Source organism: Schistocerca americana, chromosome 4 (genome assembly GCF_021461395.2).
Source record: "Schistocerca americana isolate TAMUIC-IGC-003095 chromosome 4, iqSchAmer2.1, whole genome shotgun sequence".
In the NCBI taxonomy this organism is placed as follows: domain Eukaryota; kingdom Metazoa; phylum Arthropoda; class Insecta; order Orthoptera; family Acrididae; genus Schistocerca; species Schistocerca americana.
Window position 1 is genome coordinate 397,540,709 of NC_060122.1, and position 17,584 is coordinate 397,558,292.

The following is a 17,584-nucleotide window of genomic DNA, read 5'->3' on the forward strand; positions in this document are numbered from 1 at the left end:
TCTTGCAGTGGATTATATCGTACGAGTCTTCGATGTGGGAAACGAATGTCAAGTGAATTTAGCGAGGTAACGCCGAACTACACCCATAAGTATATGCACTATCAGAGTGTTGACAAATACTTGCTACGACGCTGCCATTTCTCGGCTCTCTGACGAGGCAGCTCTTCAGCGAAATGCTTGCCGTGATTCTCCGATACGGTTCTTCAGAGTGGAGACGCGCGCGCACGTTTGGTTTTTATGCGGCGTTCTCCCCTGATGGTTTCTGACGTCGCCTTGTGGGCTATGTATACATATGAGACATTCAATTATCATTAATCCAGAATGATACAAGTTTCAGCTTCCGGCGTGGAAGAAGGCTGTTGACGCCGACATTATATCATTTCAACGTAGGGAAAGCAAAACGGACCATTCAATGTTTCTCATTCAACATTAAGCATGTGAGATAAATTTCCGTAACGTTCATAATCATCTAAAAATACAAACGAAGTAAAAATACACCGGAAGCTTATTCGAATTGAATATAATGTAAGATACCAAACGCTTTGCACCTCGATGTCGAATTTGTCCACTTGCAATCTTTTGCAGCATACACATAGAATGTCATGATTACCACGAGAATGAAGAAATATGTTGGTAAGAATGGAAGCAAGAAAGGACGCAGTCAACAAATATTCTATTCCTCATGGCATACATTTCATTTGACACGTAAGAAGAGGTAAAGCGGGAATTTACTTTCGTTAACACGAAAGATATGCCGCACATATTGATAACGAGGAAGTCTGCGTCTTCATACGTTTCCTTAGCAAATATCAACTTTAAATTGCATAACGCAAACATTTTTAACTGACGCGAATTCCTACCCAGCATCTATTGTCCCTGTTAACGAACGACGAGAGATGTTAAATATTGCTTCTTCACAAGTAACTTACTTGAAATGCCGTGAGGTAAAGCTGTGTGTTGGACACGTATTCGAACCCGGAACCTAATCGGATTGCTATCGAAGCACAGTCAAATGTGACATATCGGAATTTTGCGGCAGTAGCTAGATGTTTTAACTGAAATGACGAGACGAAACATTAATTTTTTCCTTCCCAGGACTCCAACCCGGCACCTATCGCTGTTATATTCTAGAGAAAACGAACGTTAAATATGGGTTTGTTGCACCAGCAGTGACATGTGAGCATGTTTGAACTGAAATAATATGACGAAGAGTTCAGCGCTCACTGGGAATAGAGCCCCACACATATCATTGTTGACTACACACAAAGAGAAGTCAGCTACCGAATTTTTCTCCACCAGCTGCTCAGAATAGCATCTTGAACTTACAGTCATCTCGCAAATAGTTCTGTGTCTCACTGGGAGTTAAAAACGTCAGATATCGTTAGTGTTGACAGCGAATGAAAATACATTAAAAATCAAAATTATTATCCACCAGCAGATAGGTGTTCTCATGATAGAGCTTGATAATACATAATTAAATCTTTAGTGCCGGGCCAGGATTCGATCCCATTCACGCGTAATATGTGAAGGTGTTGAGGAATCTGCAGTTTTGAACAAACAACAAATTGTAGCCGAGCTGTATTGCCACGAAGGGATCAAATTCCGCGTTAAAGGCGGTCTGAGTTGCATTCCCAGTTCAGAACCAATTTTATCGACATACAGAAGCTCAAATAAAAGGTGGAATAAGTGTCCTGTGACCATACATAGCGTTTGTGTCGTCACTTGAAATAAATAACTACTATAAGAAAGGTTACTGGTGATAGAGTTTCTACATGTCGCCACTCCAGACTTTATTGTGGTTCAACCTACCCGTCTACTTGGTAAAGAAGGAATATCATCTCTAATGTGAATTTTCAGACCACGCAGCCATTATATCTCCTTCACTTGGTGTAGCCAGGAGAGAATGGAATCTGTCTCTCCCTATCTAAAATCATTGACAGAAGTGGGAATCGAACCCAGACCATAGGTATAACAACCTACCATCCGTCCAACAGACCACGAAATCCTCTTCTCTGCGAGTCATTTTTCTATCGTAACGCAGTTGCGCCACACTGGATGAGAATTCTGACACACAGGCTCCCTGTAGTAATTTGCAGCATGTTCAGTAAATTCATTTATTTGGTTGACCGAATCACCATGAACTAGCTGCCTCGGCTACCCAGTGCATACATTCGACTATTTTGTAATCACAGAAATAAAATCACGTAACTGCCACCTACACACAACTGCCAACAGTGTAGGATGCAGAAGTTTAAATAGGAAGTGTTCCTTTCCACTTGAGCTATTCTATTGCGCTATCTGTTACTAGAAAACGTCGCTCAGTCCAAAAGAAAAGCTGTAACTGTTTGTCTCTCAGAAGTCAAGACCTGGCCATATGCATAATCTCACAGTGCTGTGGAATCCAAAAGTTCTGGAGGAATAGTTGCCGAGCTCTGGAGCTGTTGTAGCTACGTCTCAGCTTGTAGCATAGGTAAGATGTCGCGAGTTCGAATACATTCAGTGCTACATTTAATAAAACGCAATTCTGCTCTCTGCTGAAGTTATCAGTCTAATGGAACCTTGAACATAATTCCCTTCACTTCTCAACCCAAAGTAGTCGCATGTGGAAAAAGGACTAACTACTGTGACATTTTGTTCTATTCAGGTTTAATAGACAGCAGGCAGCAGATGCATCTCGAAGATGTGCAGAGAGAGCGCATCGTGCCATAATATGTCAGAAAAGTATTTTCTACATTAGCCGTCGTGTGGTAGTGACATTTTATTCTTCTTCAAACTTTGACAGCTTTAACTCAGAACAAGTTTTCTACATGCATGTAATCAATAAACTGCATGTGCATTGTCAGACTGTCATAGGTAACATCAGAGAATTCGCATATATCGTTGATGATTAATTTCTCTCTCATGTTTACTATTGTTTTAACAACACTAAAGGAAACCTTACGAAAATTGTGCACTGTATTATAAGAAATGAAATAAAACTAACCATGATAACCTTACGACGAAAGTATCTGTACACAAGCATGCCTCTATCGACACGATTTAGTAAAATACTACTCACTTAGATTTTGATTGGGTCTGTGTTTAATTGGTATGCTGTGTCATACTCAAGAGTTATGCAAATGTGGCATTTCATAAATATAGTTACGTATTCCTAGAAACCCAAAATTCGCTTGTCAGCAGCGGAAAGAGGCGTTACCTGTTGTGCAGCATTGTAAGTTTTTCAACATTGCACTATGAGCTGAAAGCGTTTTCTTGCGATTTCCTTATTGATGTTTGATCTGACTGCTTGTAGCTCTTTCACAGAAGGGATAAAAACGTTACAGTCAATGAGACTGGAACTGCGAACCGTAACACACGCTGTTTCACAGGTCAGCACGTTACCACAGAGCTGGCGAAGAGGTATGGGTCTCAGCTTCCTATTTCGAGAACAATAGTAACTAGAACTCGTAAACCGCTATTTAAAGGTCGAGATTAGTTGCGATTTCCACCTGCAACGACTTTCCTGGGCTGAAAACCGTAAATTTTCAATCTTTTGTTACCCTTCAAGCGATAATAACTCAGATTATTCAATGGAAATGACAGGTTAAATCAAGTGAACTTTGAGGCTTAATTCCGTGCACACCAGGAAGTAACTCGTCGATCACAGAGTTGCCAAACATACATTGCCTTGTTGCCAAATCTCAGTTACAGTACCAGCAGGAAGAAGACGAACCGATGTGATCCTACAGCGGTCTGGGAAGTGACCATAGCTGGTGTCTCCAAGTCGCGGCTGCTACGGCCTGGAATACGTAATGCGTCTGATTCGCTTTCTGTAAGTAGGTTTAGGGACTGGAGCGTAGTTACTAATAATACTCAGAACTGACTGCAAACTGAGCATCATAAGTCAGTAACTCTCATTGTTGATTTTATATTTCTTTCGTAAGTGTACTAAAAACTAAGAAAGTCATTCACAGGCGTTTTCGTGCCTTGCCGATAGTCGAGCACAACAAACAAATATAAATAAAAAAGAATGTGTGTGTGTGTGTGTGTGTGTGTGTGTGTGTGTGTGTGTGTGTGTGACAGAGAGAGAGAGAGAGAGAGAGAGAGAGAGAGATAAAAAGCAATGAGAGAGAGTGTAAAAAATTGTTGTAAAGAAATTGAATCATGGTATTTAAAGAAATCTTTCATTAAAATGACACGTTCCACATCATTACGAAATGTCGTATTCATTATCTATGGAACAAGAGGTAATCTAATGTAATGTAATCTAATCTAATCACATCATATTGATGATTAGCCATGAAGAGTCATGAATTACCGAAATTTTTGCCAATACCAGTAACCAAATCTAAACATGAAAATAAAAGACGACAATTTTTGTAATAAACCGTGACTCCTATCAAGACCCTTTCGTCCCTGTTATCTAACCACGAAAGATGTCTGATATACCTCCATTCTGAAGTAACAAAGTGTGCATGCATTTAAAGATGAAGTGCATGTTTGAAGAAGAAGAATAAAATGTCACTACCACACGACGGCTAATGTAGAAAATACTTTTCTGACATATTATGGCACGATGCGCTCTCTCTGCACATCTTCGAGGTGCATCTGCTGCCTGCTGTCTATTAAACCTGAATAGAACAAAATGTCACAGTAGTTAGTCCTTTTTCCACATGCGACTACTTTGGGTTGAGAAGTGAAGGGAATTATGTTCAAGGTTCCATTAGACTGATAACTTCAGCAGAGAGCAGAATTGCGTTTTATTAAATGTAGCACTGAATGTATTCGAACTCGCGACATCTTATCTATGCTACAAGCTGAGACGTAGCTACAACAGCTCCAGAGCTCGGCAACTATTCCTCCAGAACTTTTGGATTCCACAGCACTGTGAGATTATGCATATGGCCAGGTCTTGACTTCTGAGAGACAAACAGTTACAGCTTTTCTTTTGGACTGAGCGACGTTTTCTAGTAACAGATAGCGCAATAGAATAGCTCAAGTGGAAAGGAACACTTCCTATTTAAACTTCTGCATCCTACACTGTTGGCAGTTGTGTGTAGGTGGCAGTTACGTGATTTTATTTCTGTGATTACAAAATAGTCGAATGTATGCACTGGGTAGCCGAGGCAGCTAGTTCATGGTGATTCGGTCAACCAAATAAATGAATTTACTGAACATGCTGCAAATTACTACAGGGAGCCTGTGTGTCAGAATTCTCATCCAGTGTGGCGCAACTGCGTTACGATAGAAAAATGACTCGCAGAGAAGAGGATTTCGTGGTCTGTTGGACGGATGGTAGGTTGTTATACCTATGGTCTGGGTTCGATTCCCACTTCTGTCAATGATTTTAGATAGGGAGAGACAGATTCCATTCTCTCCTGGCTACACCAAGTGAAGGAGATATAATGGCTGCGTGGTCTGAAAATTCACATTAGAGATGATATTCCTTCTTTACCAAGTAGACGGGTAGGTTGAACCACAATAAAGTCTGGAGTGGCGACATGTAGAAACTCTATCACCAGTAACCTTTCTTATAGTAGTTATTTATTTCAAGTGACGACACAAACGCTATGTATGGTCACAGGACACTTATTCCACCTTTTATTTGAGCTTCTGTATGTCGATAAAATTGGTTCTGAACTGGGAATGCAACTCAGACCGCCTTTAACGCGGAATTTGATCCCTTCGTGGCAATACAGCTCGGCTACAATTTGTTGTTTGTTCAAAACTGCAGATTCCTCAACACCTTCACATATTACGCGTGAATGGGATCGAATCCTGGCCCGGCACTAAAGATTTAATTATGTATTATCAAGCTCTATCATGAGAACACCTGTCTGCTGGTGGATAATAATTTTGATTTTTAATGTATTTTCATTCGCTGTCAACACTAACGATATCTGACGTTTTTAACTCCCAGTGAGACACAGAACTATTTGCGAGATGACTGTAAGTTCAAGATGCTATTCTGAGCAGCTGGTGGAGAAAAATTCGGTAGCTGACTTCTCTTTGTGTGTAGTCAACAACGATATGTGTGGGGCTCTATTCCCAGTGAGCGCTGAACTCTTCGTCATATTATTTCAGTTCAAACATGCTCACATGTCACTGCTGGTGCAACAAACCCATATTTAACGTTCGTTTTCTCTAGAATATAACAGCGATAGGTGCCGGGTTGGAGTCCTGGGAAGGAAAAAATTAATGTTTCGTCTCGTCATTTCAGTTAAAACATCTAGCTACTGCCGCAAAATTCCGATATGTCACATTTGACTGTGCTTCGATAGCAATCCGATTAGGTTCCGGGTTCGAATACGTGTCCAACACACAGCTTTACCTCACGGCATTTCAAGTAAGTTACTTGTGAAGAAGCAATATTTAACATCTCTCGTCGTTCGTTAACAGGGACAATAGATGCTGGGTAGGAATTCGCGTCAGTTAAAAATGTTTGCGTTATGCAATTTAAAGTTGATATTTGCTAAGGAAACGTATGAAGACGCAGACTTCCTCGTTATCAATATGTGCGGCATATCTTTCGTGTTAACGAAAGTAAATTCCCGCTTTACCTCTTCTTACGTGTCAAATGAAATGTATGCCATGAGGAATAGAATATTTGTTGACTGCGTCCTTTCTTGCTTCCATTCTTACCAACATATTTCTTCATTCTCGTGGTAATCATGACATTCTATGTATATGCTGCAAAAGATTGCAAGTGGACAAATTCGACATCGAGGTGCAAAGCGTTTGGTATCTTACATTATATTCAATTCGAATAAGCTTCCGGTGTATTTTTACTTCGTTTGTACTTTTAGATGATTATGAACGTTACGGAAATTTATCTCACATGCTTTATGTTGAATGAGAAACATTGAATGGTCCGTTTTGCTTTCCCTACGTTGAAATGATATAATGTCGGCGTCAACAGCCTTCTTCCACGCCGGAAGCTGAAACTTGTATCATTCTGGATTAATGATAATTGAATGTCTCATATGTATACATAGCCCACAAGGCGACGTCAGAAACCATCAGGGGAGAACGCCGCATAAAAACCAAACGTGCGCGCGCGTCTCCACTCTGAAGAACCGTATCGGAGAATCACGGCAAGCATTTCGCTGAAGAGCTGCCTCGTCAGAGAGCCGAGAAATGGAAGCGTCGTAGCAAGTATTTGTCAACACTGTGATAGAGCATTTACTTCCGGGTGTAGCCCGGCATTGCTTCGCTAAATTCACTTGACATTCGTTTCCCACATCGAAGACTCATACGATATAATTCACTGTAAGATGAGACACCTATAAAGTGTATTTAATTTCTGGACTCCAAGAACGGCGTTCTTCACATACATAACACCTGTTTGTGGGTTTAAGGTTGCGTTTTGAGGCTCAGGCAATATCGCAATGACTATCGTGGGCTTGTTGCCGGCAGTGTGTCGTTAGCTCAGTGGAAAAAAAAAAAAAATGGTTCCCTTGTGTGCTGCGATGCTTGGGCTATATGAGATTGCAGTTCCAATCTCGATGAAAGCCGCTGAGTACAACTTTTCAATTTTAATTACTGGAGTTGCAAACTGCTAGTAAAAATTCCTTATACGAAATCTGAACAATGCCTTTACACATCAATCTTCGTGCAATTTCAACTTAGTAAATGATGTTAATATCATGGATGTCTGCTTTCCGAATGCCAAGATGCTTCACTGTAAAATGGTTCCTGAAAACATTCAAATTTACTGTCAACGGTACGAATTTGAGCTTTGTTCGTCATATATCACTTCCGATCAACGTTAAATAGTTCATGAAACCATATATGGAACACCAAATGTGCAGTGTTCCGGCACTGCTACATAGCGTGCTTTGCAAGGTATTCACACAATTTATCACATAGACTTACCATAAGTAATGAAACAAGACTGTAATACACTTTACACCACAGACGCTCACTCTGGCTTGACGAAAACATCCGAATATTGGCCAAAAGTTGCACAAATAATTGACTTTGAAAGGAAAAGAAACGAGGTATGAAGCAGTTATTAATTGATCGAATGTAATGACGTGGTTTAATTTCGTCCCAGTCTATAAACTTAATTTCGGGCCATACTCCGCTCTCGCCGATTAATGTAATATAATACCCGTTTACTAATCACGGCGTCTGTCTCCGTTGCTTTTGAGTGTGAATGGAAATCGTAGACATTATCTGTGGAGCAACATTTAATAATAAAGCGTTTTAAATCATCAGAAGCGATGAGCGGTAGCAGGCGCTTTCGATAAAGAACGGGGAAGTGCAGCGCCGCAGCTGTCGCCACGGCCACTGCCGGTAGCCAGCAAGTGGATCCCGGAGCTTTGCCGATTACGGCGTCCAGAGGAGGACAGTCTGCAGGAAATCTGCCGCAAAATGGTTACTGGACAAAATTTTGATACCGGTGTCTCAGAAAGCGAAATAGATTGAATCTGCGCTACTATTACATTCACGTGTTCAGTATTCAGGCAGAAGAGGCTATAAAAATATTTTATGCCAGCTGCTCTCGATCCACTGACATTATAAACAGAAACAACGCACGCTACCGCTAGACCACAGGCGCAATCAGCCTATAGTTTCTCCATCATGGGACAAGTTTTCCTCAAGGAAGTGCCGCAGTCTACAGTGTTGCCAGATTGTGCAGCTTACCGGACTTAGAGAATTAGCGAGGTGGCCAGTTTATTTGTCCGATGCCGCGATCGGCGCGTACTTAGCCTCCGCAGCGGCCGGCCGCCGGTCGAGTTTTATGTCAAAGAGTGTACACTTGTCCACAGCGATCAGTAAGCTCTTTTAAGGGAATGATTTATATTTTGCCCGGATGAGTGTAGGTTAAGCAGACATCGTGGCAAAGCGAAACATTGATATCCCCTCACCCTACTGAACGGTAATTGGATGTATTCAGGCAAAGTATGATTTTTTCGGGTAACTTCTGCGTGAGTTACACCTTGAGTTCCTATGTGGCTAAAATACTCGCTCGGAGGATCAATGTTGCTGAAAAAAAAAAAAACACAGTACAGCACAGTAAGCTCAGGATATTCTAATCGGTGTGCAATTTTTGGAAATTGGTTTATGAACGTTTCTTGTGCATGAGCTACGACATTCCTCGTAGACAAGAATGTGGGTCCTTCATTTCTTTCTTTTAGAAGTCAGTTTATTCACTGCTGTATACACATGCCATAAACCAGGGTGACTTTGTGACACTTCTGACGGTTTTGTTCAAAACAATTTTTCCTGGAAAAACGGTTTTGGTATATTCTGAAGGTGGGTATAAGTTGAACACATACCTCATCGAAAAAACTTAGTACTTGTTTCCTGGAGCATACTTGTGTGCCAGAGTTATTGCCAGAATCTCGGTTCAAATTGTTCAAATGGCTCTGAGCACTATGGGACTTAACATCTGTGGTCATCAGTCCCCTAGAACTTAGAACTGCTTAAACCTAACTAACCTAAGGACATCACACACACCCATGCTCGGGGCATGATTCGAATCTGCGACCGTAGCAGTCGCGCGGTTCCGGACTGAGCGCCTAGAACCGCGAGACCACCGCGGCCGGCCCAAAAATCTCGGCAGAAGGTCTTATTCTTGTGTTTTTAAATGTTAAAGTGTGGGAGACTTAACGCGAACCACCTACAAGGTAACAAGGTAAGTTTGTGGTAATAAAAGGTAAAAACTCTAAAATAATTATATTTTCTTTAGTTTTTAATATGTTATCATAAATTTTATACTACTTTAAGAAAATCACTGGTCCCATTTTGTTTAACACAGGAATACAAAAGGAGGATGACACTTTGCTACCACATAGTTCGAGATACGCTATTACAGTGGACCGCAAATCCAACAATGAAAAGATAATCACACATAGCATACTTTGCTAAATACTGTTCATTCACCCATTGGTGTATGGTGTTCGCCATGCAATTTGTTCAAGAGGGTATTTCAATAAATACCACATCTGTTAGCTATTGCAGGAGTTGAGATTTTCTTCTCATGACTTGCTGCACCCACATTCACCAACAAAGCGTCACTGTAGTTGGCATAGGGAAGACAATGTGCGACTTTTTTATATGTCCGTGGCATCTTCTGCAACGGTATGTTACGAATACCGGTACACTATACAATGGAATTGTCACCCCAAGCCTTAGTGAAAACTTGACACAAAGTTACCCCTTCACACCTGCGGTTTAAAGTTTACCAACTTTCGCCACAGCGTAAAGCAATCAGTGAGAGAACATTCATATTGTGGCACCAGTCTAATGCTTAATGTAGCACAAATGCATATTTGTTGATATTCTTCCTTCCGTGCGATGTAGCAGAAAGATTCCGACAAACAGGCTGGCAACGCAAAATACTCAGACTGCTGCAGACGGTTTTGTAGGACCACGTGAAATAGGACCTAAATAGAGAATACACTCGCAGATGTCAGCACACTGTCCAGCAAAAATCAGGCACTACAGTTTTTCTGGTGGGGATATTCCCAAGTTCTAGGACGCATTTGCTCGAAAGGAAGTGCAGGTGGTGCAAAGTCAGCTGCGCGCACAAAGTGACAACATCAGGCGTAAATACAGACAACTTGCAGACGAATTTTCCTCTCCTATTTTTTTTCTTTGTCCAAAGACAGCCAATACCATCTACATCTCTTGCCATTTTTTTCAACAAACAACTCAGTTATATTCCCATTTTTTTCTTTTCGAGTCATCAGTCTTCTGACTGATCGAAGCGACCCGCCGCGAATTCCTCACCTGTGCGAACCTCTTCATCTCAAAGTAGCACCTGCAGCCTACGTCGTCAATTACTTGCTGAATGTATTCCAATCTCTGTCTTTCTCTACAACTGCCTCGTGTACCATAGAAATTATTGAAATTATTCCCCAATGTCCTATCACCCCATCCCTTCTTCTTGTAGGTGTTTTCCGTGTATTACTTTCCTCTCCGATTCTGCGCAGAAACTCCTCATTCCTTTCAACATTTGTCTGCACCACCACATCTCAAACGCTTGAGTTCTCTTCTGTCCAGTTCAACTATTTGTTGGACTTATTCCAAGCTCTGTCTTCCACTACTGTGTTTGCTCTCTATAGCTCCCTCTAGTACCATGGAAGTCTTACTCAGATGTCTTAACAGATTTCCTATCATCCCGTCCCTTCTTTTTGTCAGTGTTTTCCACGTATACCTTTCCTCTCTGGTTCTTCACAGAACCTCCTCATTCCTTACCTATCAGGCCACCTAATTTATAACATTCGTCTCTAGCACCATATATCAAATGCTTCAATTCTCTTCTGTTCCAGTTGCCTCATACTCCATGTCTCTCTACCATACAATCCTGTGTTCCAAACGTACATTCTCAGAAATTTCTTTCTCAAATTATGGCCTATGTTTGACACTAGTAGACTTCTCTTATCCAGGAATGACCTTTTTGCCAGTGCTAGTCTGCTTTTGAAGCCCTCCTTGCTCCAGCCACCTTTGGTAGTAATAGAATTCCTTAACTGGTAATAAAATTCTTTACATTGATCTACTTTGTGACCATAAATCCAGATGTTAGTTTCGCTGTTCTCATTTCTGCTACTTCTCATTACTTTCGTCTTTCTTCAATTTACTCTCAATTCATATTCTCTATTCGTTAGATTGTTCTTTCCGTTCTGAAGATCGGGTAAATCTTCTTCACCTTCACAATTCGTATCATTGATATCCATTCACCTTGAATTTTAATTCCACTCCGTAGCCTTTCTTTTACTTGCATCATCGCTTCTTCGACGTTCAGATCGAACAATAGGGGCGCAAGACTATGCCCCTGTCTTACACCTTTTCTAATCCGAGCACTTCGTTCTTGGTCGTCCACTCTTATTATTCCCTTTTTGTTCTTGTACATATTGCGGCACGCTGACTGCGCGAGCCACAGCTGTTCGTTGCGTCAGGCGTCCCAGACAGCAGCGGTCTACTCCGAACGCCGCCAACGGAAAGCTGGCTGCACATATTTTCACCCGCTGTGTGTGGAATTCCCACGCGCTTCTTTGACACTGGAACACTGCCTAAACGAGTTAATAGTGTTTATTAGAACTTACGACTGTTTTTCACTTGTATTAGACCCTGATATCGGGAGCTAACTGTCGATTACCAAGTACCGGCTGGTCTGGGCTCTCTCTACCTCACTTTGTGAAACATTTTAAGTACCTGCATATCGGGTCCTCCAAGTCCGCGCTAATACATGGGCCAAGCTGGCGGCGGTTGCATCAAACACCGATGAAGACCGCCAAATGCCGAAATTACATTACAGTAACATCGGCAGGAAACGGGATTGATAATACGCCAACTCGGGCACAAGGAGCGATCAGACTATCAAGCTGAAAAGGGATGTAAAACCTACACGTACAAACACGGCATCAAAACTGATAGCAGCTGTAGACGAAATTCTGACGGATTTTCAAGCAGAGCTAAAGCAGAAAATGTTATCCATCACAATTACTGCACCAGTCAGGAACAAATTATGGGCATTAGCATTCGGCCAAATCAGACTTCGTGAGCAACTGACAACGAAAGACTGCGTAGGGAGTTAGGGGCAGAAAATGCCCCTGATGCAATAGATAGAATTCAGCGTTTTGAAATGGAGATGGCAGCCTTACAGGAAGATGATAAAAAATTACACACTGTAACGGGGCCATTCACATTGACTTTGGCTGCAGTCGCGGCAGGTGGTCCTGTCACCAAGCTGAAAACCAGGGGTGAAGAACGAATTTAATTAGCAAAAAATAAACAGGCAACTGACCTCTTTTCTAAATCAGAGAACAACCAGGATGCTATAGCCATAAGGGAAACCTTAACTAAAGCAATAAACGCTAGACTTGATAAAATAAAGCAATCAGGAATACAGCAAACACTGTAATTTCTTAAAACTGAGCACAAGCATACAAGAGGAAGATTGTTGAAAAAACATCAAACTTAAAGGATATTCGATACGAAGAACCCAGAAAACTAGGATCACTACAGGCGGTACACTACGTTCCAACAACACTCAAAGACCAAGACTTTCTAGAAGAAGTTTGAACTAAATCTCAGCGACCATATCACCAAAGAGGGATTTCAACAAGAAGTCAAAATACAATTCAAAACAGGTCCGCAAGGGAAAAGAACGGTAAATAACATTGTACAGGTGACGCCAAGAGTCAGATTATTGCCATTAAATTTGAATCTCCACGCATTATGTGTCAGTACGATGTGTAGAAAAGTTCTTCAACTGCTGGGATTTGGCCATCGTCAAAAGATGTGACAGGGAAGCCATCTGTCGGAAATGTGTGAAACCCGGTCATAAAAACTTCTATGTCATGAAGAAGCAACTGTTGCAGTGTTCCTTGCAAGAACAGGAAAAGAACATGTAACAAAGCTGGGGGATTAGAATACCCTTCTAACAAAGAACTCTACAAAAGACAAATAGGAAAAACGGAGTATAATGTCACCAACAATGTCAACTAGCACACACCAAAACCAAAGCAGTGAGACAACACTCTATGTAATCTAGGTAGGCATATGACTACAAATATCAATTACGGAAGTGTACAGACGTTCTCACAACAAAACGCAGATATAAACACCAGCATCCCACCTCGCAGAAGCAAACACAAATCACCAACAACCAAAACAAGAGCGTGGTAACGTGCAGTAGCCTAGAGGCAATGACTTAGGCTGACGCTGACCACAAACTCTCTAATGGACATGAATCCCCTCAATAGTTGCAACATTGTGCAAGAAAAATATTTTAGCCTAACAAATTATAACGACCATGACATAGTCGTTAAACACAACACACTACACCACACCATTGAAGTACATAACAGTGACAACAGACGTTCGAGATACGGTCAAGCCCATGAAGAACAGGGTAATGACACAGGCATAATACCAGTACATCTGGAATCACCGAAACAACATATACGTAGACTAATTCTTCCCTCGCCAGAGGATAGGTGACCGTATAATGAAACAACTACTTTAGAAAAATATGAATATGACACACCAAAATGTAGACCATACATGCAAACTATACGTTTCGTCTACGGTGGCAGTGTTCACGAAAAGAACTCAGGTGCAAGAAACAGTTATCAATGAGAAACAAACGCAAACAGAAAACTTCAAGCAAGAAAAAGTGGTCACACACCATATGGATACTAAAAACAACATGAACACACAAGGGGCTCACACTGACAAATCTCTCTTTAACTGACATCAAATCACCCAAAACCGGAAACTACACCAAGAGATCACGACCCAGTTCATCAGAGTTATAAAAGCATGAAATAAGAAACGAAATAAATCACGATGACATCGAAGAGAACTTGCGCCTGAGTAGAGTGGAAAAGAAAGTTCTTCAAACTGCACTAAGACTGGCAACAAGATTGAATCACCCTTGGGGTGACACTATATGCTATCCCACTACTGAATTATTCTACGAACCATCAGATAATCTCAAACTCTGTAATCTTTTACGTAAGTCGTGTGAACGAAGAAATGAAGACCTTAACCCTGTCAATGTCTGCGATGACCTGGTCAGGGTGCATGGACACGTGTACCTCGATTACACCCAGAGAAGGCTGAAGTTCTTTGTTTTTACTAAATTTCCACAATGACAGCCTTGCAGCTAAACTGTATATGTAGCACGACAATGGCGGCAGAGCTTGGTAGGCTGGTGAACGAGTATGCGCGAACATATTATGTCTGCAAGAACCGTACACACGAGATGGAAGAACTGCAGGCCTTCCGAGGCAGTACATGCAAATCGCAGGCACGAACAAGGCCAAGACTGCAAACAATGTAGTAAACAATAACATTACAGTAACACGGTAGTCGAAAGTCCCGTGGTCTAGGGGTAGCGTCTTCGATTCATAATCAAAACGTGTTCGACCCCTGCCACTGCCCAAATTTTGATAAATAATCAGCATTGGCGGCCGAAGACTTCCAGCATAAGAAGTCAGCCTCATTCTGCCAACGGCCTTGTCAAAGAGGGCGGAGGAGCGGATAGAGGTTCAGGGCACTCTCTTGTCCTAGGGGTGGGAAATTGCCCCTAAAGGCGGAAGAATCAGCAATGATCAACGACATGAGGATGCAGAAGGCAATGGAAACCACTGCATTAAAGACACGTAACGTGTATCCACAGGACATGTGGCCTGTAATTGAAGAAGTGTCATGATGATCTCTCCATTGGCAAAAGATTCCGGAATAGCCCCCCATTCGGATCTCCGGGAGGGGACTGCCAAGGGGGAGGTTACCACGAGAAAAAGATTGAATAATCAACGAAAGGATAACGTTCTACGAGTCGGGGCGTGGAATGTCAGAAGCTTGAACGTGGTAGGGAAACTAGAAAATCTGAAAAGGGAAATGCAAAGGCTCAATCTAGATATAGTAGGGGTCAGTGAAGTGAAGTGGAAGGAAGACAAGGATTTCTGGTCAGATGAGTATCGGGTAATATCAACAGCAGCAGAAAATGGTATAACAGGTGTAGGATTCGTTATCAATAGGAAGGTAGGGCAGAGGGTGTGTTACTGTGAACAGTTCAGTGACCGGGTTGTTCTAATCAGAATCGACAGCAGACCAACACCGACAACGGTAGTTCAGGTATACATGCCGACGTCGCAAGCTGAAGATGAACACACAGAGAAAGTGTATGAGGATATTGAAAGGGTAATGCAATGTGTAAAGGGGGACGAAAATCTAATAGTCATGGGCGACTGGAATGCAGTTGTAGGGGAAGGAGTAGAAGAAAACGTTACAGGAGAATATGGGCTTGGGACAAGCAATGAAAGACGAGAAAGACTAATTGAGTTCTGTAACAAGTTTCAGCTAGTAATAGCGAATACCCTGTTCAAGAATCACAAGAGGAGGAGGTATACTTGGAAAAGGCCGGGAGATGCTGGAAGATTTCAATTAGATTACATCATGGTCAGACAGAGATTCCGAAATCAGATACTGGATTGTAAGGCGTACCCAGGAGCAGATATAGACTCAGATCACAATATAGTAGTGATGAAGAGTAGGCTGATGTTCAAGACATTAGTCAGGAAGAATCAATACGCAAAGAAGTGGGATACGGAAGTACTAATGAATGACGAGATACGTTTGAAGTTCTCTAACGATATAGATACAGCAATAAGGAATAGCGCAGTAGGCAGTACAGTTAAAGAGGAATGGACATATCTAAAAAGGGCCATCACAGAAGTTGGGAAGGGAAACATAGGTACAGAGAAGGTAGCTGCGAAGAAATCATGGGTAACAGAAGAAATACTTCCGTTGATCGATGAAAGGAGGAAGTACAAACATGTTCCGGGAAAATCAGGAATACGCAAATACAAGTCGCTGAGGAATGAAATAAATAGGAAGTGCAGGGAAGCTAAGACGAAATGGCTGCAGGAAAAATGTGAAGACATCGAAAAGATGTGATTGTCGGAAGGACAGACTCAGCATACAGGAAAGTCAAAACAACCTTTGGTGACATTAAAAGCAACGGTGGTAACATTGAGAGTGCAACGGGAATTCCACTGTTAAATGCAGAGGAGAGAGCAGATAGATGGAAAGAATACATTGAAAGCCTCTATGAGGGTGAAGATTTGTCTGATGTGATAGAAGAAAAAACAGGAGTCGATTTAGAAGAGATAGGGGATCCAGTATTAGAATCGGAATTTAAAAGAGCTTTGAAGGACTTACGGTCAAATAAGGCAGAAGGGATACATAACATTCCATCAGAATTTCTAAAATCATTGGGGGAAGTGGCAACAAAACGACTATTCACGTTGGTGTGTAGAATATATGAGTCTGGCGATATACCATCTGACTTTTGGAAAAGCATCATCCACACAATTCCGAAAACGGCAAGAGCTGACAAGTGCGAGAATTATCGCACAATCAGCTTAACAGCTCATGCATCGAAGCTGCTGACAAGAATAATATACAGAAGAATGGAAAAGAAAATTGAGAATGCACTAGGTGACGTTCAGTTTGGCTTTAGGAAAAGTAAAGGGACGAGAGAGGCAATTCTGACGTTACGGCTAATAATGGATGCAAGGCTAAAGAAAAATCAAGACACTTTCATAGGATTTGTCGACCTGGAAAAAGCGTTCGACAATATAAAATGGTGCAAGCTGTTCGAGATTCTGAAAAAAGTAGGGGTAAGCTATAGGGAGAGACGGGTCATATGCAATACGTACAACAACCAAGAGGGAATAATAAGAGTGGACGATCAAGAACGAAGTGCTCGTATTAAGAAGGGTGTAAGACAAGGCTGTAGCCTTTCGCCCCTACTCTTCAATCTGTACATCGAGGAAGCAATGATGGAAATAAAAGAAAGGTTCAGGAGTGGAATTAAAATACAAGGTGAAAGGATATCAATGATACGATTCGCTGATGACATTGCTATCCTGAGTGAAAGTGAAGAAGAATTAAATGATCTGCTGAACGGAATGAACAGTCTAATGAGTACACAGTATGGTTTGAAAGTAAATCGGAGAAAGACGAAGGTAATGAGAAGTAGTAGAAATGAGAACAGCGAGAAACTTAACACCAGGATTGATGGTCACGAAGTCAATGAAGTTAAGGATTTCTGCTACCTAGGCAGCAAAATAACCAATGA